General features: G+C 42.0%; 1 pseudogene; it reads left to right on the top strand.

Annotated features, from left to right (window-relative positions):
• The first annotated feature begins 20,434 nt into the window (after positions 1 to 20,434).
• On the top strand, positions 20,435 to 22,400 carry LOC149121785 (small ribosomal subunit protein eS21 pseudogene; annotated as a pseudogene).
• The last annotated feature ends 1,008 nt before the right edge of the window (positions 22,401 to 23,408 follow it).

Below are 23,408 nucleotides of genomic sequence, written 5' to 3' on the forward strand. Positions count from 1 at the left end.
TCACTTTATTTAGCACACCCAGAAGACCATCCATGATGGTCTGATAGTAATTCCACCAAAAAAACTGTTGACACTATTTAGTCTAGTATTACATGGATAATGATCTGTTCTTTCCCAAACTAGGCTCTATTCCATTCTTGTTTCCCAGTCATTGTTGGCAGGTTCACCAGCAGATTAATTCAGATCTTGTACTTCTCTGCTCTATTCCTTTTGCATATGTGTTCATCCTCCAGGATCCATCACCCGAACAATTCTCTATCTATGGAAACTGAGTTTGAATGAGAACATGAGATGGAATTAACCCTTGAAGAGAAGTTGGATTTTGAGGAGGGAATCTTTGATCTTTAGGCTGCTGGAAAGCCATATGTAGATTATTGTTGGTATCTGAAATTATCCTAATTAAATTAAGGAAACACTCTTTATCAGGTCACACACTGACTATTCCTGCTTGTTTTTCTTTCCCATAACTATTCCCCAACTGTGGGTTCCAATAAGTGCTCCCCACTGCTCCTAATCCTAAACTCTTATCAGTTTCCATCAAGTCTGCCCACACCCTTTGCAAAATGTCCTTTTATGGTACTCTCCAATTGCTCCACTTGAATGCACTGTTTCTGGCTAGAATCTTGATGTATAAAGTAATTGGTTATGGAGGGATTAGTTCCAGGACCTAACATCTGAAAATAAAATTCTGTTATTGGGATGCCCACATTTAATGACTACATGGAAATCTCCTTGGGAGAAGAGGGAATGGGATAAGACACTGGAAATCCATTGCATACAAAAGTGTCTTATCCTGTTCTTATCCTTTGGTTATTTTTCCACTTACCAAAAATATAGTTAGAACAGATAATTCTCAACTGATTGAATATTTACATTAGTTCCTTGTGCTGTGGAATGAGGATTATACTGATTGGAAGAGCCAAGTAGAATTTCCTAAATAATAAACTCAAAGCAATATGGCATCTCTGGAAGAGCTGCAAAGATTAATGCCACCATCAGGGACTCAGGAGATGCAGGGGTGATTATTCCTACCACATCTCCATTTAGCTCGTCTGTTTGGCAGGTGCAAAAGCCAGATGGGTCTTAGAGAATAATTGTAGATTTCTCAGACTTAATCAGGTGGTTATGGCAATCACAGCTGAGGCTTTGGATGTTGTATCTTTATTGGAGAAAATGAATAACCATTCTTGGATCTGGTATCAGCTATTGATTGTCAAATGAAATCAATAAACAAGGGGAAAGGTGGCTGTCAGCCAACCTCTTTCCACAGCCACATTGGTACTTCCTCAATGAGTCCACATGCAGAATAAGCATAGAGACAAATGTGGAGTCTTAATATGAACTTCTCATCCAAAAGCTGATATGACCACAGCCTCCAATGACTGCTCAGCATTCAAGACTTGGAGGCTAACTTGGAGTATCTAATAAACCATGATTCCGTGAAATGAGCAGCGATTCATCCCCACAGGAATAGACACATATGATATGTTCATTTGCCTTTCTTTCTTACAACTTTTCTGCTGGGGCCAGTACTGTAGTGGAGTGGGTGAAGCTGCCACCTGCAGTGCCAGTATCCCATATGGATGCCGGTTCTAATCCCAGCTGCTCCACTTCCAATTCAGCTCTTTAATATGGCCTGGGAAAGCAGTAGAAGATGGTCCAAGTCCTTGGGCCCCTGAACCCATGTGGGAGACCCAGAAGAAGCTCCTGGCTCCTGGCTCCTGGCTCCTGGCTTTGGATTGGCACAGCTCCAGCTGTTACAGGCATCTGGGGAATGAACCAGTGGATGTAAGCCCTCTCTCTCTCTCTCTCTCTGCCTTTCTGTAACTCTGCATTTCAAATAAATAATAATAAATAAATCTTTAAAAAAAAACTTCTCTGCCAGAATTTTCATTTGTCTGTCTGTAAATACCTTATCTTTTGACATGGTACTTCATAGAAGGTTACAACCATAAGGCTCCTACATGATGGTGAAGGAGGTGTGCCAACAGGCTCTTGCCTTTGGCATTTACTACTCTCTCCTGTCCTCCACAAGTTGATGGTTTCTTACATCACTGGAAGGGTCTGGTGAATATAATCCCTTACAAATATGTGTCTTTAATCATCAGCCAATAATTTGTACTATCTTCCCTATCACCAGAATATATGGTCCTAGAGACCAATGAAAATAAGACTGCTGGAGTAATGTTTGACGCCATTCAAAGAGTCTCAAGATTTGTGTCTTACAGAGGAATGGAAGGTGAAGTCATTGTCCAGTTGAGTTATGAGCTGAGCCTACCCTCAGGCCATTTTTGGGCTCCTTATGCCACGGAACTAACAAAGAAGATGGGCTTTTTTCTCATCCTGGAACATGTTGTTTTGAAAACTGCAAGGCTTCCATAGCCAGCTCTTTAATTTGTTTTCCATATTCTATATAATCATTATTCATAGCCACATTAGGATTTGATGATTGGCCCATAAAGTAAATACCATGCCAAAAACATACACTAAAACATTTGCCAAAAATCCTTGTTTGGAGAAGAAAACAATTTTTCCCTATTTGCAATATTTTTCTATTGCTTTCCATTGCAGGATGTTTTAAGCACAAGGATACTGCACTATCACTGCACTGACTTGGCATTAGCAGAAATGATTACCAAATCCTCTAGCCTGGGTCTGCCAGACATGGTGTGATTGAGGTTCAATAGTGTCAAGGTCATGGGATCAGGAGGGGAGAAGCAGTTACAGTAAAGCCACAGTATGGTTTCATAGGTTGCTGTCCATTACTCAAGGCAGACAGTGTTGCAAGGGAAAGATCTGGCTGTCCTTTGTCTGAGGATACGGAATGGCATCCAGAAAATTTGCCAAGTTGCATTAGGAATCTAGGGCAAAGAAAACCTATGATTATACCAGCTAGAAGAGCCTGAGGCTGCAGTGGTTTCAACAGTTGCCTAAGGGCTGCTGTCAACTATCAAGATGGGGCTACCTCTTCTATTCTGCTGTGCTTGGACAGATCCTATGTATTTAAAGGCTTTTGCCAATTGTGCCCTCATTGCCCATATGTTCTGTTAAAGGCAGTACCACCAATTTGTTGGAGCTTGGGCTAAGAGTGTAAATCCTAACTCTGGGAATCTTCTAGCTGTGGGACTCAAGGAAAGTTATATAATCTTTCCCAAATTTGAAATTTTCTCATAAGAATAGTAGGAATCATATTTACTTCATACTATTAGGAGGAGCCAATATTGTGGTACAGTGTGTTAAACCACCTCTTGGGATGCCAGCATCCCATACTGGAGTGCTAGTTCAATTCCTGGCTGCTCTGTTTCCAGTACAGCTTCCAGCTAGCACAACTAGGAAAGCAGTGAAGTACTTGGGCCCCTGCCACCCACATGGGAGACCTGGATAGAGTTTCTGGCTTCAGCCTAAGGCTGTTGTGACCATTTAGGGGTGAACCATTTGATGGAAAGTCTCTCTCTCTCTCTCTCCTCTCTCTCTCTCTCTCTCTCTCTCCCTCCCTCCCTCCTTCCCTCCCTTTCTTTCCACCCATGTCTCTCTCTGTGTTGTACAGCCTTTCAAATAAATAAATCTTCAAAAACTGTTACTAGGATTAAATGAGATTATGTTTGGGAAGAACTTTAAACACAATTTATTACATATAAAGGCTCAGGAAATAGTGGTGATGCTGATGATAGGGATAACTAGGATGATAAGCAAATTTCTCCAGGGCCCAGAAGGATGGAAAAATCAAATAACCATTGAACTATTTTCCTTTTTGATGTATTTTTCATTAACTTGACTTGGCAAGAACTATACTAAGAAACTCAAGATAGTAAAAATGAGAATATATATTTGTATCATTGGTATTGAGTATAGTTAAGACCAGGTGGATTGAAGAGCACCTGTAAGAGAGGAGAAAGATATAATAAATGCATGCCAAGAATACTCTTAGGACAATTACTGAAGTTAGAGGAACAAGAAGAACAAGAAAAGGAGAGGAAAGAAGAGAACCTGAATGGTATTTCCAAACCCAGGATGGAGGTTACTCAGTACAGGCGGTCATACAAAGTGAGGACTGAGAATGTTATTAGACTTGGCAAGGAGGAAGTCTCATCAAAACAGCAGTCTCCATGAAATGTCAGTATGTCAGTCAGGGTTCAATCAGAGAAGCAAACCCATAGGATATGTCTGTTGATGATACATGCTAATGATGAATACTAAAATATTAGTTTATATTAATATATTGAGGGATGTATTACAAGTAATTAGCTCATAGAATTGGGGTGACAGGCTTAGCAAACCTGAAGTCCTTAGGGCATGGAGACTGAAAGGAAAGTCCTGGAGCAGGATGGAGTCCAGTTGGTGCAAGCTGGAATGTGTCCACAGGCAGGCAGGCAGGAGGGAAGATCCAAGGGGAATGGAAAGCAAGTGCGGAGCCAGAAGCTTGTCATGGTCTCTACATCAGGAAAGGCCTCAGCCTTCCTTCTGCAGGGCTTCCAGTTGGTTAAATCAGCCGCTGAGGTACTTTACACCTGCCAGATCACATCACTGGAGTATCCAGGTCAGCGTTTGAGGAAGTGGGAGAACATGGGAGATGATTGCTTGCTCCCCTTTGCCCTCCGACTCCCATGTGAGAACATTCCTTGGTGCCTGACCTAATAGAAGCATACAAGAAAGGTAACTCTGAAAACTGTCATTCAGCCCAGGTATGTGGACAAAACCACAAAGCATCACACTCGGGCCAGGGGGTGGGGCTATGGGAATAAAGTTAGAGATGCTTGCAGCTAGCATGAGAAACAACTAGAAGAAATCTGTGCAAGGATGGTGCTAGCAGAGAGTGAACTTGTAGTTGGAGAAGGTAAATATGCAATTAAGACTTAGAGTGTTGCCAGGGGAAGGACTGACTCCCTGCTGGGAGGGGTGATTCACCACAAGTGCTGAGTCTCCCTACACATTCCTGATGGATATGCCAAAAATCCAAAGACCTGACCAATGTTTAATTGGGTGATTTCTCAGAGCCGTGTTTGTAGCAGGCAATGTTAAGGAATGAGGTAACATCTTAATCCAGACACAGCACAGATTCATTTCCACTTGTTATGAAAGCAGTGAGTCGCAGCTTCAGTGTTCTTCTTTGGTGATGCAACACAGGGCAAGTGCAGGCCCCCACTATGGGTTCCCTGGGCCATGCATAGGGGACATGAAGGGCTGGGGAACCAATAGAACAAGCATCAAAGTGCCTATTCCTTTTGCCATGAGGAATAAAGTCCTTTGTCTCTGACTCAGGAGTCATCTATCTTATTAAGATAGTAATATGTAGGGTAAAATCCCAGACCCTTCACAATTCTTGACACTTGGAAAAAAGGAAAACAGATGTTTGGTAACTACTGAAAACCCTAGACTTTAAGCGTAACAGAATACTGTTAACAAGTTTTTTTTATTATTATTTAAGTAAACTCTAGGGGTAAGCATTTCACCCAACAGCTAAGACACCACTTGGAACACCAAAATCCCATATCAGAATGGCTGGGTTCAAGTCCTGGTTCTGGTCCTGATTCCAGCTTCCTGCTAAAGAATGCCCAAAGAGGCAGAAGGGATGGCTCACATACTTGGGTCCCTGCAACCTGTGTGGTAGACCTTGTTAAGTGGCTGGCTCCTGGGAATTTGGAGCGTGAACCAATGTATTGCCTCCATTTCTCTCTCTCTTCCCCTCAAATAAAATGCATCAATTAAAAAAAGGAAACTCTAGCCTTCTTTAAAATATTACTTCATTGGTTCTTATGATCTGGGAAGGAAACCAAGATTATCCTTATTTAATCTCTAACTCTAGCTTTTTAAAAACTATTGTCTGGGCAGTAATGTAGTCTAGTAATGTGGGTGTCAAGTCATAAGTCTGGCCTTGAATGGCAGCTCTGAGCCTTCTTTTTATCAAATACAATATGGGGACAATAATTAATACCTGATGCCCAGAGACGCACCCTCTTTTATCTCTCTTCCCAATCCTACCTTGTACACAGCTCTAGCATTGTTTTCTGGCTTTTGAATATGTTCTGCATATATTTTACTGCAACCCGTGATGTTCAGCCGAAACTCTGCCCTTTAAGGAAAATCCAGTCATTAACTGATTTCTATTTTCATCTGTCCAAGTTTCCGTTGCTTGCTTTCCATCTTTGTGTTTCCGGTTTGAGTTTTAATCCATGGTCTTTTCAAGCATGCTGCTTTCTGTGTAATAAGTGCAATTTGCAAGCACTTAACATTTTACAAAGATGTTCACGCTGACGATGTCAGGTGAGCCTCTTGACACACTTCCTCCTGTTAAGCATGGCGGCGCAATCACAGTCCCTCATTCTGCAGACCATGGAGCTGAAATGCAATGGGCTCAGGCAAGGGCTTGCCTTTGGCAAATGGCAGTGCTGCGACAGTAACCCTGGGGTTCTGCCTCAGAGCCTCCCCTCTCCTACCTCTGCTGCCTCCTCTCCTTTCTCTTCCCGTTCCTGTGTCTCCCCCAACTCCAACCAGAGCTGTTTTCTGAGGTCTTTTTCTGATGGTGTTTTTGCAGTGACCCTGTGCGTTAACCAGGGATTGCTCCATTTCAAGGCACAGAAGTCCCACCCACACAAAGGTTCCTGCCTTCAGGTACAAGGATGGAGGAGGCGGTGGGTTGCATCAGGCACAGCTGGGCCTGAGGATTCAGAGATGTCGTTAGGATGTTTTTCTTCTTTCCGTTTCTCAGCCCAGCCTCTCTCTGAGCTGTGGCCTCCTTTTACTTCCTGCAGATGTGTTTCCTTTCAGGGCAGTTAGTGTGGCAGCCCCCAGGCTCCTGGTAAATCTCTACCCATTGCAATGAGAGGAGAAAGAGAAGGTCATGCTCTTCTCCTCTTTGTACAAAAGCAGTTCCTCTGGGATTGCATGCCAGTTTATGGGACCAGTCACCGCCAGGGTCAGTGTGATGCCCCTTTATCTTCCATTGGAAGGTGGAATTCTATGTCTGACAGCTGGCCAGGGTCACCTGATTGGGATGGGATAGGCAAGAGCAGGGGAAAAGATGCCTGCAGTTATGCAAAGCAAAGCAAAGCAAAATAAAACAAAAACACAGATGTGCCAACAAAACCTGGCATTCTAGATCATCACAGATAATTCAAACTTCAAATTATCATTAAAACTGAAGTATGTCTTCCTTGAATTTTCACCTCAGATTTTTTTTGTTCTTTGCAATAGACTATTTACTAAATCTCTTGTGATTTAATTTAATATCTGTGAAAGCCTTTTCATAAAAGCATGAGTTAAAATCAGGAGGAAAAATGTTTTTCAGACCATCCATCTGAATTTGGAGCTTGTAAAATGTGGTCCTTGTTCAAGGTAAAAATGACAGGGTCGGTGGGTACCTGCTGTCTGTCCTCCTTCCAACTGCTCACCTAGGAGGTTCCATTTCTTGGCAGGAAAGCCAACCTGCTCAAGAACTCGAATATATATTTAATGGTGCTACATTTATGCAATGCCAAGGAGACTTTGAAATGGCTAAGTTTAAAATAAATCTTAATACCTAAAGCAAGGGAGGCAGAGAGAGAGAGAGGGAGAGAGAGAGAGCAGAAGGAAATGAAGTGAATTCTGTGAGTTAAGAAGACACATTACAAAATTGCTAAATCCAAATATGCCTGCAGGCTTCCAAAATTGTTCTATTTTCTCCTTTTTCCTGTATCTTCCTTCTTCTCTAGCCCAGATGTACCAAATTAGTGAACAATAATAGCATGGATGATAGAAATGCTAATATCATTATTAAAAATAACAATCATTTGTGGACCGCTCATTATGTGTTAAATACTTTGCCAAGCACTTTGCATATATTGCACTTGATCCTCACAGCCACAGAACACACATTTGCTGTTATTATAGGAGATTATATATATATTGTATATATGTATTATATATACTGAGATTTAGGGACATTAAATATCTTGTCCAAATTTATTCAGTTGATAGTGCTTCTATTAGCTCGCTATTGCTTGACAACAAATTACTATAAATTCATAGCTTAAGGAAAAACATGTCTATTTTTTTTACTGTTTTGGTGATTGAAACTCCAGAGAGAGTTTCATTGGGTTAAAATCAAGGTGTTCGCTTGGCTACTTCTCTTTTGGGGGAGAATCTGTTTCCTTATCTCTTCCAACTGTAAGAAGACATCCACATTTCTTGGCCTAGGATCTCCTTCCATCATTAAAACCAGCAGCACTGGGATGAGTTCTTTTTCATTCCACCATTTGTTGGCTTCTCCATCTTCTGCCTCCATCTTCCACTTTTAAAGATCCTTGTGATTATATTGGGCCCCCTGGGAGAGCCCCAGGTGATTCGTCTCTCTCCTTTTTTAATGACCTGTATCTGTGAGGAGAAACCTTAATTCTTTCTGTACCATTAACCACCCTTTGCCATGTAGCCCAATACATTCACAGGCTCCATGGGTTAGGACAATGGTTATCTGTAGGGGGACATTATTCTGCCTACTAAAGACTACCCTGGTAGGGCTGGCACTGTGATATAGCAGGAAAAATGCACTGCCTGCAGTGCTGGCATCCCATGTGTGTGCCAGTTTGAGTCCTGGCTGCTCTACTTTCAATCCGGCTTCCTGCTAATATGCCTGAGAAAGCAGTGGAAGATGGGCCAAGTGCTTGGGTCCCTGCACTCATGTGGGAGACCTGGAAGTAGCTCCTGGCTCCTGGCTTTGGATAAGCCCAGTTCTGGCTGTTGTGGCCATTTGGGGAGGGAACTAGTGGATGAAAGATCTCTCTCTGTCTCTCTGAAACTCTGCTTTTCAAATAAATAAATAAATAAATAGATAATTTTTTTAAAGACTGTCCTTGTTACCCCCTGTAGCTCTTCTAGTTTCCTCCTTGATCCTGACCCATAGACTTGGCGTTTGTACTCCTGGCCTCAGTGTAGCTCCCTGGCCTTCTCTGGGGCTACACCCCAGCCTCTGGCTCTTGCTTCAGTTAAAGACACACATACACATATTTAGAGGTGCACCTGTGCTTCCTCTCAGGAGCCTCCAAACGCCATGAGCTTCTGCAACTCTTCACTTAATACACATTTGTTGAACCCCAACTACATTTGTTAACCCCAGAGATAAAAGACAGCCCCCATAACCAAGGTGCTTACTGAGGGGAGACATGAAGACCAACCAGTGATCACACGACCTTGTGAAAAAGTACATGGTGTGCTGCAGGAGCAAAAGGAGTAGGGCTGTGGGAAGTTAAGAAGGACTCCCACCAGAGGTTGAGATCTCGCTGGAGTTCTTAATCAGGCTGAATAAAAAGATAGCAGACTCCAGAGAGAGGAACTAGCACATGCATAACTGGGAAGGTATGAGCATGTATGGTATTTGCTGACTGTCACTAGCCTGGTATGGATTGAGCAAAGGATTCAATAAGAGAAGAAGGGTAACAGTGTCAAAAGGAGAAAGCAGGTTTACTCTTTAGAACAGAGGCTAGCGTAGAATATTAAAACCCCACAATACAATGGTCCCAATAAAATAGTTTTAACTTCCTTCTCACACAATTGTTTGGCTGGCCAAGTTGGTAGTGGCTTTTCTGTATGAGGGTGTTTGAGAGGTACCTTGTTCTACCTTTGCATAGTGGGTGATGCATCCCAGCCATTTCTGTGTTCCAGCTTAGGGGAGCATACAGTGAAGAAGCCTGGGGCAAGCAAATTCTTTTTAAGCAAGTAAGGTGTGAAGTCGGCACATGGCCACACCCAACCTTATAGAAATGCAGTTGTAAGCTCGAGAGAATCAAGAGTTGATAGGATCTGGGGGACAACCAGGAGCTTGGCATAGCATGAGAGGAAGGTTGGACTGGATCAGGAGGCCAGTGGACATCTTGAAAGCAACACAAATCATTATGAGGTGAGGGTTAAATTTCAAAAGTACAAATTATAGCACAAGCAAGGGCAATACACTGGACAAATACAAGACTCAGGAATAGGAAGTCTGTTTAGGATGGCCTTTGCAGTAGTCCTGGCCCTGGAGAAACAACAGGACAAGGCAGTGGTAGATGGAACTGAGAGCCATTTGGGGAATCTACAGGATCTGGAAATTGCCTTGCTGTGATGATGAGGATAAGGGAAGAGTAAAGATGCTTCTGAAACTTCTGAGCAAAAGAATGAACGCAAGTGGCATTCACCAAGATAGCAAATCGAAGTGGAGAAAAGTTTTGGCAGAGAAGTACAGTGAGACTATTGCATTTACTCTTTGGAGCCCAAGAAAATAGGCTTCCATGAAGACACAGCTGGGACTACGACGAGAATGCGAGTGGTCACTGAAACCAAGAGTGTGAAGGAGAGAGGATCAGGTGAACAAGAACCCAGAAGTGGAACTCTGTGACACAGGCATGTTTAAGGACAAGAAACACTCCATGTACTCCATGCAGAAAACTGAGAATGTGCTCCAAGAATAAGAGGAAAATTGAGACAGCAGCTGGTGGAAGCAAGTGTAAGAGAGTGTTTAAAACATGAGAATATGTTGGCCAGCATCGCAGCTTAATAGGCTAATCCTCCGCCTGCAGCGCCGGCACCCCAGGTTCTAGTCCCGGGCAGGGTGCCAGATTCTGTCCCGGTTGCTCCTCTTCCAGGCCAGCTCTCTGCTGTGGCCAGGGAGTGCAGTGGAGGATGGCCCAAGTACTTAGGCCGTGCACCCCATGGGAGACCAGGAGAAGCACCTGGCTCCTGGCTTCGGATCAGCGCAGTACACCAGCGCAGGCTGGCCGTGGCGGCTGTTGGAGGGTGAACCAACAGCAAAAGGAAGACCTTTCTCTCTGTCTCTCTCTCTCACTGTCCACTCTTCCTGTCAAAAACAAAACAAAACAAAACAAAAAAACATGAGAATATGCTAAGTTGTTAAGTGCTGCAAAGAAGTCAACTGGAATAAGGCCTGGAAAATCTACTGGTTTGACATTGGGAGCTCAGTGGACAGCTTGATGAGCTTGGTGACAGTGGAGGGGTAGAGAAGAAGCAGGTGGAGAACTGGAGAGAAGGAAAAAGACAGCCCTCAGGATGTTTGGATATATGGTGGTAGCCAACTTTTTATAATGTGGAAGTGCTACAGATGCAAGTGTTGAAGATAAATGAAAGGGACATTTACTGAAGAAAAGTAGAAGGGAGAGAATGAGATCCCAGGCCCAGGAGAGGAAATCTTGTCAATTACAGAAGGCAGACCTAGCTCCAAAAAATGACATTTCTCCTTTCACTTAAGAGTTTTAGACAGAATGCCAGACAGAAGGTCAAATAAGAGCACTAAGGGGAAAGATAGTAAACCAAGGGCAGTAATGCCCTCTAATTCTCCAGAGGTTTCCTTCTAGCTTAGAAAGTTAGGACTGGACAGAGGGTATCAACTCAAACCTGAAGATATTAGTAAATTTAACTGTAAGGGAAAAATTGCAATATGAATTGAGTTGAAGCATTACTATGATGTGTAATTAATGTAATTAATTCCCTGCAGGAACAACCAGAATTATCTTAACAGCCATAAAACGATGTACTATAATGATGTCAACTTCCTTCCTTCCATTCCTCTTTATCCCCCCAAGTGATTCCCCCTGAAGTGGGTTCTGCACTAAATCATCTTAATGATGGGCCCTCTCTGACTTGAGATTTCTTTCTCTGCTTGTGGCACCCTTATCTGATTTCCTAACTCAGAGAATCTACTTTGTTATTGACAGAATTTCCCAGGGGGGATTTGTATGCATCTACATCCTAATTTTTTTTCTAGTACCTTCATTATGTCTTTTGCATTATTATATCAACAGCTTGTTCATTTCAGACTTTGCTCATGGTACTAAGTGAATTAATACACGATTTTTAAAATGTTAATACACATACTTGTGACAAAGTGCATTTGAGTTGAAAGAAGAAAGAAGCAGTTTGAGTTTTCTAAAAGAAAGCAAAACTACACAATATACCAAGCCCTGTATCAATAAAGATGAATTGGAATTGGTTCCTACATGCCCAAATGATATTGGCGAATCTCCTGGGGCAAAGCTTGGTTCATCAAAAGTCCTTAAGTGTTGAGCTTCTCTCTTCTTTCAGACTTCCCACTTTCCAGTGAAGGAGGCAAGCACAATTAAATACTTACAAAAGAAGTGGAAGGGAACCTTAGAGAATGGAATTTCATAAGTGAAGGAACTGAGGAATGAAAAAGCATGTAGTGTACGAGAAAGAATGAGTAGCAACAAGTTCATGCTGTGATATTCTCCAGGTCTTACTAATGACAACGTTTAGGTTTTGGTAAATCACTTTTATTAAAGTTATTTTGTCTTAAAATATCATCAGAAAAATATCTATGCTGAAAATGTTCACAATAGAAGCCCAAATTTTTTCTGCACTTTGGCTTTGCTCTCTCTCTTTCCATTTGGTTTAATTTTCCAGTACATTTTTAATTTCAGATATTGGATTTCCCAGTTCCAAGATTTTTCTTTGATTCTTTTTGTCTTTCTTATTTCTATATCTAGATGTCCTAACATTTATTGTTAACGTATTGTGTTTTCCTTCACTGAACATTGTTGTCAATAGCTGCTTTAAAACCTTTGTTTGCTAATTCCACTATATGGATAATCTCAGGATGGTCTCAGTTGATATCTCATCTTACTTGAGACTGTATTCCCCTTTTTTGTGGTTTTCTTTAACTTGGATAATTTTGCATTGTATCCTAGACATTGTGAATATAAAAAAAGTATGGAGATTCTGTGCTCTGATGTTTAGCTTCAATGAGAACAACTTTTAAACTGCGAGCTGTTTATTTTTGGCAACTGCTTTTGTCTCAGTCAAGTCTTTAGTCTTTGTCTGAGCTTAGTTTAGTCTACACTGTGTATATGAGGTTCAAGCATAAGCTTGGATGAAAGCAGGCCGAATCTGGGAATCTTCCCTGGATCTTTCACTTCCTGGCTTCTATCTCTGGTGACCATAGTTTCCTAGGATTTGGTTTTCTTATTCTTCAGGTCAGGAGGATTGTGATCATTTTCTCCGAGAGTCCTCCTACTCTGTAGGCCAGTCGGAGTGCACTGTGCTACATTTGAAAAGCTGTTCCGTTAGTCCCCCTCCTCCGAGGACTGATAACCTCTCCGCCTGCTCCCAATCTACCTACACTGCTTGCTCTCAAATGCCTCCAGGAAGCTGCCCCTTGCATATGTCCAGAGCTTACTGCCACGTGCAGGAAGATCAGTCTGGTAGGCCCTTGCTCAACACTTACCACAAGCAGAAGTATGGAGTTTGATGTTGGTCAAAGATGAATCCGAACCCCGGATTAGAGCAGAGATTAGCATAAACAGTGAGAACGGAGACTGAGGAACAAACAGACCCAAAATTTCCTGATTTTAACATGTGTCAATATTTGTAATTGAAGATTCATAAATATTCTACAATTCCCTGTGAGTAAGCTAGGATTTCCTGCAGTTACAAGTGAGAAACTGAACTCTACAAAGGTTAGTTTGCCAAAGATCATGTGGCTAGGAAGTGACAGTACTAGGACTGAAATGTAAGGGTGCCAGTACCCAAATTTATGTTGCTTGGCATCACATTGAAAGTGATTTGATGAAGGTGTCAATCTTCATTTAACATTTTCCTTTTTTGTCCCTGAATTTTCAAATAGGGTTATATTCTTGAATAATGTTCAAATGATGTTAGCCACAAACTTCATATTGATAAGTTCTCCAATTCTGAAGAAAAAAATTTAAATCCTATGCAAATGAGTTTTAACTGAGCTAAGAAAGCAGAGAGTCATATAATTATGGGAAATAAAATTAACATTTATTCAGCTTCATTTTGTATATGGCACAAAACCTGAAACACAGAAGGATGAGCAAAGCTGGGACATTTTCAGACCCTGCCTTATACCCTTTTCCCCAAAGTTCTGAACATGTGCAGTGCCTCACATGTCTGCTCGTGGGCCATAGAGAAATAATTCCAAGCTTAGCTTATGTTTCCTTAGAATTATGTGTATAGTTTGTCTTTAGCCTTGGACTTCAGATAAGGGGAAAACAAAAACCAAAGGAAGAATGTGTTCCACATTGATCAGAGTGCTAAAGAGTAGAGACTTTTTCTTGTGATATCGAGACAGTTATGAAATCATCATAAATATCATTCCATTCAAGCTATTTTGGATTGTAAAAAACACAGTTTTCCCTAAGATATCCTAAATATCACATAAGAAAGAAAATAAACAAAAGAACATATCTTTTTTTTTTTTTTTTTGGACAGGCAGAGTTAGACAGTGAGAGAGAAAGAGAGACAGAGAGAAAGGTCTTCCTTTTTCCGTTGATTCGCCCCCCAGGTGGCACGTTGCAGCCGGCACACTGCGCGCAGATCCGAAGCCAGGAGCCAGGTGCTTCTCCTGGTCTCCCATGCAGGTGCAGGGCCCAAGGACCTGAGCCATCCTCCACTGTACTCCTGGGCTACAGCAGAGAGCTGGACTGGAAGAGGGGCAGCCAGGACAGAATCAGGCATCCCAACCGGGACTAGAACCAGGGGTGCCGGCGCCGCAGGTGAAGGATTAGCCTAGTGAGTCACGGCGCCGGCAAGAACGTATCTTAAAGAGTCGATCACCCCTTGAACATTGTACAGCGTCATGGCTCAACATCCACCACTTCTTGCTTCTCTGTCTACTGTTGCTGCTGCTTCTGGCTGCCTCTTTGTGATCTTTCTACTTCACAACAACTGCAATGCCATAGCCTTGGCTCTATGCCTACTCTCGGGGTTTTCTGCCTTCCTGCACTCATTTATTCCACAAATACTAGAAATACTATTACTAGATTCCACTATAATATGCCTACTATGTGCCGAGCACTGTTCTAATGGATTGACATATATGGACTCATTCAATTTATTCATTTGATTGCAAGTGTGTAAGGACAGGGATCCTTTACTCTTGCTTGATCCTCTGATCTGAGCACCTTCCACAGTGCTAAGTACATAGAAGGTGCTCAATGACTATTTTGTAAAATGTATGAATGTCTGTGTGTTTTGCACTGAAGTACTCAGAAGAGTTCTCATTAATTTGGTAGTCACTCTGCTAAATTCAGCACCCCTTCCAGCTGTGTTTTCTGTCAAGCCACTCTGTGAGCCTTGGGCCAACTGGAGTTGGGAACTTTGCATTTTCTACAGAGAATCTCTGGCTATGAATTTCTTAGACAAGTACACTGGAGATGGCATAAGCTATCCAGTGGACACCTCGCTCTATGCATTAGCGTTGTTACATAAGGCGGGGGGTCTTCCAAAAGTTCATGGGAAATGTATATTATGAAAAAAATGTGCAGGACTTTCAAAAACTGCTTCCACAGAAATGAGTTTTTATTTTAATTCCATTTTCCATGAAATTTTGGAAGCACCCTCATACATATTCATGAAATGTATTATACATCTTAAAGAGCTGTTTATGCAGTGTATAGGTATGACTATGTGGAAGAATTAGGAATACATGACTCATTTCATATTGCTGCTTAGTATTCCCCACAAAAAAGAAATCTTAAAAAAAGTTAACTAATTACCTAAGTTTACCTAATATTGCATTGTGTGGGAGAAGGGAGAAGCAGGACTCCACAATGGCACAGGATTGGATATGTAGGCCCTCCTCTTTAATCCTCAATAGAGATTATGATTCTTGTATTTTTCTGTAATCATAGACATCCCCTTAGAGATAAGGAGGGTAAACAAAGCTCTTCACACTTACACTGAAAATATCTATAGGATAACAATAACCCTACTATTGATATAGCAAGCAATTATTAGGATATCTTTCACAGTGTCATTTAAAATAAGAAATTTGAGGAAAGAATCTAAATTTCCATTAATAGGGAATTAGATAAATAAATGATGACAATTCATACAATCAAATATTTTTTCAGTCATAAAAATGATGCTATAGAAAAATAGATAATACCTGGGAAGACATTAAAACCTCTTTACATGATACAGCAAGTTATAAAATATGCACATTTGATTAGTTTCAGGCCAGGAAATATCTCCCTGTCTCCTCACCTAGCTAGCCATCAATCATCCACCTATTGAATTGAGGCCATGCAAAAAAAAAAAAAAAAAAAACTGCTGAAACTGGTCACCTTAGAATGGAAAGAAAGGGCATAAGTTTATGTTTTATTTCCCTTTTGCTTATCTTTATTTATTATATGTTTTCTCTGTTGGATTTTTATTATTTTTAATTTTTCTTTTTTTAAAACTCACTTGAGGGGCCAGTGCTGTGGCATAGTGGGTAAAGCCTCCGCCTGCAGTGCCAGCATCACATATGTGCACTAGTTCGAGTTCTGGTTGCTCCACTTCCGATCCAGCTCTGTGCTGTGGCCTGGGAAAGCAATAGAAGATGGCCCAAGTCCTTGGGCCCCTGTACCCGCATGGGAGACCCAGAGCAGGCTCTTGGCTCCTGGCTTCGGATTGGCCCAACTCCGGCTGTTGCAGCCATCTGGGGAGTGAACCAGTGGATGAGTGGATGGAAGACCTTTTTTCCTCTCTCTCTCCTCTCTCTCTCTCTCTCTCTGCCTCTGCCTCTGCCTCTCTGTAACTGCCTTTCAGATAAATAAGTAATAAATCTTAAAAAAAAAAAAACTCATTTGATAGGCAGAGGGAGAGAAAGAGAGAGAGAGAGACAGACAGACAGACAGAATAGAGTGCCCATTGACTGGCTCATCCCCTCAAAGGCCTCAACAGCACAGACTAGGCTAAGCTGAAGCAGGGAGCCAGGAATTCAGTTTAGGTTTCCTCCATGTTTGGTAAGAATTCAATTACTTGGGCTTCCACAACAGCTTCTCAGGGTCTGCAATGGCAGGAAGGTGTAATCAGCAGCCAGAGCCAAGAAAGGAACCAGGCACTGTGATGTCCAATGTTGGTATCTCAATCACTAGGTTAACTGTCCACTCCCTTATTCTTACTTTTAAATTATAAAAGTGTCATGTATTATAAAGAGGGCAAGTGAGGGTGAAAAAGAGCAAGCACCCACATACTCAGGAGAGTGGATGTATGAGGCGGAAGTGAGAGATCTGGTATTCATTCAGAGCTGGACTGGGGTCCTGGGAGGCCTGTCACTCACTCTAATATGATGATGTCTCTGTCTTTCAATCTGCCTCTTAACCAAAAGAAGTCAAAGCCTTCTCTCCTTGTTGATCATTTTGATTATGAAGTTATCAGACTTTAGATTGAGATGTCTCCACATAACCTGAATGTTATGTCAACCCTATAACCTGAAACTCATATTTGGCTATGTCTGAACTTCACTTCAACCCCATCTCTCAAAACAAACAAACAAACAAACAAAAACCCCATGTAGTTACCAAGTAAAAAGAGTTCTGCCCTTTGTGGGAGGTTGGACCACAGATGATGTACTAGGGTGCATCTATCAATTTCATTATCGACTGAGACTATTTTGTAATATATACACAAATGAGAGTACTTCAAAAATTTATTGAAAAATTGATCTATAAGATCAGTTTATTTTGGTGCACAAAATGAAATCTTTGCATTTTTATAAATAATATGCATTTTCCATGAACATTTACTCTGTAATACATATACAAGCTAATTGCCAGCTGTCATTATTAACGCTCTTAGTAACTTTTTTTTTTCCTTAGACCAATTTTATCAATTACATTATCTGTCTCTGACCCCTGGTGAATATTATATAAAAATAAATGTATACTTTTGCATGTAATAACTGATGTTTAAGGAAAATTTCAATAATTGAGATTTTGTTTTAGGAAATGATTTTTCCACTTATGAAAGCTGTTTTTTTAAAGATTTTTTTATTTATTTAAAAGTCAGAGTTACACAGAAAGAGGAGAGGCAGAGAGAGAGAGAGGTCTTCCATCCGCTGGTTCACTCCCCAATTGGCCACAACAGCTGGAGCTATACCGATCCGAAGCCAAGAGCCAGGAGCTTCTTCCAGGTCTCCCATGCGGGTGCAGGGGCCCAAGGACTTGGGCCATCTTCTATTGCTTTCCCAGGCCACAGCAGAGAGCGGAATAGGAAGTGGAGAAGCCAGGTCTCAAACCGGTGCCCATATGGGATGCCAGAGCTTCAGGCTGGGGTGTTAACCTGCTGCGCCACAGCACCAGCCCCCAAAGCTGGTTTTCTAAATCATTTCATTTATATAGCTGTGTCATTTATTCAGTAAGGATCTTGGCAAAAACCCAAATTGAACTCATCTCGTTCAACTATAGAGTTTAACAAAGGGATGGTTCACCAAGATGTGGGTAGAGTTGTAAAAACTAAAAAGTATTTGAAGAAAATCAGCAACCAGCAACAGAAGTGCTTTCTATCCCTTGACCTGAAAGGGATGGAGGAGGAAAGCATGTTCTGGGAGACCAGTAACAGGTGGCTATATAGTGGAGGGTCCATTCCATGGGTGCTCTTCCATGGAGGGCACAGGCAGACAAAGGGCAGAAGGCAAGTGGGATGGGACGAGAAACCTAAGGTGTCTTTGACCTTCCAACATCTCATTGCCTGTGGCTACTTAGCAAGAAAGCCTGGGAAACGCAGTCCCTAAGGATAGGACAGAGGTGGGCAGAAAAAGGTCATTAGTAGATAATGAGTGGCAAGGGAGAAATGAGAATAATATTCATTCACTCAACATATATTTTAAAAAATGATTGCTTTGTTCCAGACAGTGGGGGAGAGAGACTTGACTTGACAAGCTTTGTTTGGGATTTGTAAGCAGATCTGGTGGGCACAACCCTAGAGGCAATTTCTTTTTTTCTTGGATATTATTTCTATTTACAACATTTCAATAGACATAGCTCTGTGCCGATTAGACTGCCAATGAGATTCACTACCTTTTGCTTCAACTCGCTGTTCTACATAATGCCACACTTTGAATAGGCCTAAGTATAGAACAGGCATGACTTCTTAAAATTAAGCCTTGGGGTAAAAACACAGTTAAGTTTTAGGATTTTTACATAAGGGAGCCTTTTAGGCTCTTTGCTGACCCTAAAGAAAAAGCACAAATAAAGACACAGAGCACAGTAGAAGAGACAGGAGCAGGAACAAAAGCAAATGACTTAATGAGCTATTCAGAAGGAAATTCACAAACAGTGCTTCCTGAAGCTTTGGTTAAAAAAAAAAAAAAAAAAAAAAGGAAGGCACTGGTGAGGAGTTGTTCATATTGTTACTGGGAAAAAGCAATTTCTCCAGGTTGAGAGCATTGCCATTGAGGAAGTTGTTGAGCTTTTCCTCAAAATTAGTTTGGTACTAGATACCTCACTAGACAGAACAATTACATGTTGGATTCTAGAAACTAGTCGGGGGCTGGCGCTGTCGTGTAGTGGGTAAAGCCACCACCTGCAGTGCTGGCATTTCATATGGGTATCAGTTCAAGACCCAGCTGTTCCATGTCCGATCCAGCTCTCTGCTGTGGCCTGGAAAAGCAGTAGAAGATGGCCCAGGTGCTTGGGCCCCTGAACTTGCATGGGAGACCCAGAAGAACCAACGGATGGGGAATGTAGTTCCTACTTTGTTTCTGGGCTGCAAAGAAGAGAGACAGGGCAGTTGGTGAAGCGGAACACTGAAAATCCAGCATATGTCCAGTCATCAGCAGATTACAGAAGGCAGGGCAGTATGTGGGAAGAAGTCTGAGTCTAAATGCCTCTTTTGGCACCTATGTGGTAGTCACTTGACATCCACTGGGGATTGGTTCAGGACCCTTGAGAATACCAAGATCCATGGATGCTTAAGTGCCTGATATAAAGTAATAGAATATTTTGCATATAAACCATAAACATTCCCTTATGCACTTTTTGCATTTCTCTATAGCAGTGCCAATGCTATATAAATAATTGTTGTGATGTATTGTTTAGTGAATATTGACAAGAAAAAATCCTGTATAGATTTAGTACAGATTCGAATCTTTTCTCCAAATATTTTCAAGCCAAGGTTGGTTGAACCCACAGAAGCAGAACCTGCAGATACAGAAACCAACTCTAGTTCTCAGTGGGCAGGTCCCTTCACTTCTCAGGTGACTTGCCTATCAGAAGCCAATGAATTAACAGATGCTAAGGAATTCTTATGTGTCTAGTACACATAGAATATTCAGTGCTGTTATTGTACCTCCAAGTAGGCATAAAGACAGAAATGTATTCCAAAGGCTGTTTGTTCTGAAAACTCTTAAATATTTGGAGGGAAGTTCACTTTGGACAGAGGCTGCATAGAAAGCCAAATGAAGACCATGTTTCTGCCTTCTGTGAGTACAGAAATGTGCGTGTCGGGGAAAGTGATTCATGCAGTTCCCAAGTCTCACCTTTTGGGAGCAATGGACCTGCGCTCCCCTTCCCCTCTCTTTCCTGTTGACTGTTGTGGGCCATTGGGTGAAAGTCAAGGAAACATTTTAGACTTGGGCTGGCAGCCATGGATTGAAGGTGCAGGAGTGTAACAAGCCAGAAGGAGCTAAGGGGCTCTTCGTCCCTTGGGGACTGGGGACAGCCTGGACATGCAGAATGACGCCGGTGAGTTTGTAGACCCTGTACGTGCCGTGGAAATGCTCTGCCAGCAATCGCATCATCGGGACTAAGAACCACATCCGTCCAAATGAACGTGGCCGAGGTCAACAAGGTCACGGTCAGGTTTAACCGCCAGTTTAAGACCTATGATCTATAATGCCATGCACAGGATGAGTGAGTCAGGACACCATGAGCTCAGACTACTAGGTAAGTGAGAAATAAACTTCTGTCTTGCTGCAGCCACTGATGTCCTCTTGCTGTAGCACCTTGGCTTGCATTCTAACTACAGACCATTGGATTCGGAAACTCCTACATAATTCCTCAGTTATGCTATTAAGGCAGCTTTCTGTAGGGTGTGAAAGCTCGCTTGAGACAGATTTGAAGCCAGAATGGCCAGGATCGCACTTAGCCAGCTAATTTTATTTTGAAAGACAGAGCCTGAAAATTGTGGGTGAGCCTAAGGATGTAAAAGTGGAAAGAGCCGTAGCATCAGGCTGGACTCTGGAGAGAGCTGAGATGTGCCTCCTGACCCTCCCCGCAGAGGCAAGCAGCCCTTTAAAGCAGCAAGGTGCACTGCCGAAAATGACCGGAGGAGTGGAAGACTTCAAATGCAGAAGTCAGCGACATGTCTTGGCTTTCATGAGCACTGCTGGTATTAAAGGCAAACACACTTGACAAATAGAGCAACCCCTCTGCAGTTGATGTCCGGATGATTGTCTGTGTTTAGCAGAGCTGCACGTACCCTCCCATCAATAATCATAATTTAAAGATTCCAAGCAATAAAACCATCACATTGAATTATCTGCCTGCCTTAATGGTAGGGCTGGCTTCACAGACACAAAGAACTGGAAGGTACTGCCATATTCATTGGGATTTTGCCTTGCACATTTATTGGTACATTTACTACATCATAACCTTATCACTTTCATCTATGTCCTTTCTCTAGACTGTGAGCCCTCTATGAATTATTTGTCTTCTTACCTTCTGCTCCTAGAATGAGCAATGCATATTTAAATGAATGAGTCTAGTTCAGGCTCTTAATCTTGCAGTGACTTGTTCAAACTTCATGAACAGTAATAAAAAATTCAACCATTTTTTCTTGTAAGTGCTGAATTCTATTTTTCCTAGAGCCTATATAGTTTTAAAAAATCTCTTCTTAGGAATCCACAACCTATATCTACAGTCATACAAACAATAAAACCACATTCATTCGTTCACAACACACACTCAGGTACACACAAGCATGTAGATACACAAGCAAATGAAAAACACACATAAATGACTTAGCTTATGCACAAAACACACAAGTACATGGATTACACATTTGATCTCAAGTGAATAGTGAGTAATATTTTAGTACAAATAAGCCCTAGTTACTGCATTGACACACTGATATACTCACATTAAAAAGATATTTGTCAGTTTTTACCTGAAATTCACATTTAACCTGTATTTTCATTTGTTGAATCTGGAAACTAAGACAAACCACACATAAATACATATCTCAAACACATACAGTAGCACAGAGATTTACACATCCACCCAGGTATGTACAGAAACATGTGCACACTAGAAATTTGTTCCTTCCCCAAATCCTGCCACTACCAAATGATTAGAAAAACAGTTCTAGCACTTTTCTCCTTTGGTGGTCAGGCACAGCCTGGACATGCAGGATGACACCGGTGAGTTTGTGGACCCTGCACGTGCTGTGGGAATTCTCTGCCAGCATTCGCATCACTGGGGCCAAGAACCACCCATTCGTCCAAATGAACGTGGCCGAGGTCAACAAGGTCATGGGCAGGTCTAACTGCCAGTTCAAGACCTATGATCTGTAGTGCTATGCACAAGATGAGTGAGTCTGATGACTCCATTCCCTAGCTGGCCAAATCTGATGGCATTGTTTCAAAGAACTTCCGATCAACAGAATCAAGGATGTGGAGTGTTTTTGACAAATGAATGGTGGAAAGCTCAAGAAAAAAAAAAAAGAAAAGAAAAGCAGTCTAGCTTTCTCTGAAGAATTGGGCAGATGCCACAGTGGTGTGGGGGACGGAGAGGGTTATGTGGTCTGGGAAGCAGAAAGTTGAGTCTCTGCTCACAGGGATCCTGTGTGGTGGAGGAAAAGGGAGCCCTGGTGCACAATGGTATGAAGAGTTGATTTAGAAGGGGCTCCCTCCCAAACACACAGCACAAGTACCCTAACTTACTGCAGCATCTGCAATTCCAACTTCCACCAGGAGCAGTGCCCTCTACATGATGGGATAAAGAGATTCAAGCTCCCTAAAGGAACTTTTTTCTATAAGTCAATGTTGTACATTTACAAATATCCTTGCTGATGACTGTTGTGTGAGTTTGCATGAAATTCTACCTGTTTAGGGTGCTACCCTCTTCCCTAACTCAGTTTTCCCAACTCTCTTTACTGCTTCTCACTCCCTAAATCTTTTCTCATACACACCCACAAATGTCAATTGAATTTGCCTTTTGCAGTCCACTCGCATGGCCATGGCTGTTCTTGACCTCTAGCTCTCACCTGGACATTGAACTCTGCCTGTATTACCTCACTCCCAACTTGCCAACTAAGTCATCTTCTGAGAAGTTACCAGAAATGACTAGGATACACAAATTCGATTATGGTCCTCCCTTCCTTAGAATCCTCTAAGGCAGTCCATTTCCTCCACAATAAATCCCAATTCCTTAGCATTGCCTCCAACAGTCTTTACTATTAGAGCACTTTCTAACCACAGTTGCCATATTTTCATCTCAGACATTTGGTTTGGCCTCACCAAAATGATTTATTTTTTTCCTACAAACAGCCAGTCCCTTCCCTAGCTCAGCCTTTCTTACATCATTCTCTATGCATGAAGCCTCCTTCACCTCCTCCCCTGCTGAGTGAAGTAATTATTCTTCGGCTCTCTTCACAGATCCTCTGCAACCACATCCCACACCGCCTTCCCTTCCTGCACAATT

Source organism: Oryctolagus cuniculus, chromosome 16 (assembly GCF_051225735.1).
Source record: "Oryctolagus cuniculus isolate XC-2025 breed Fujian yellow rabbit chromosome 16, ASM5122573v1, whole genome shotgun sequence".
NCBI lineage: Eukaryota > Metazoa > Chordata > Mammalia > Lagomorpha > Leporidae > Oryctolagus > Oryctolagus cuniculus.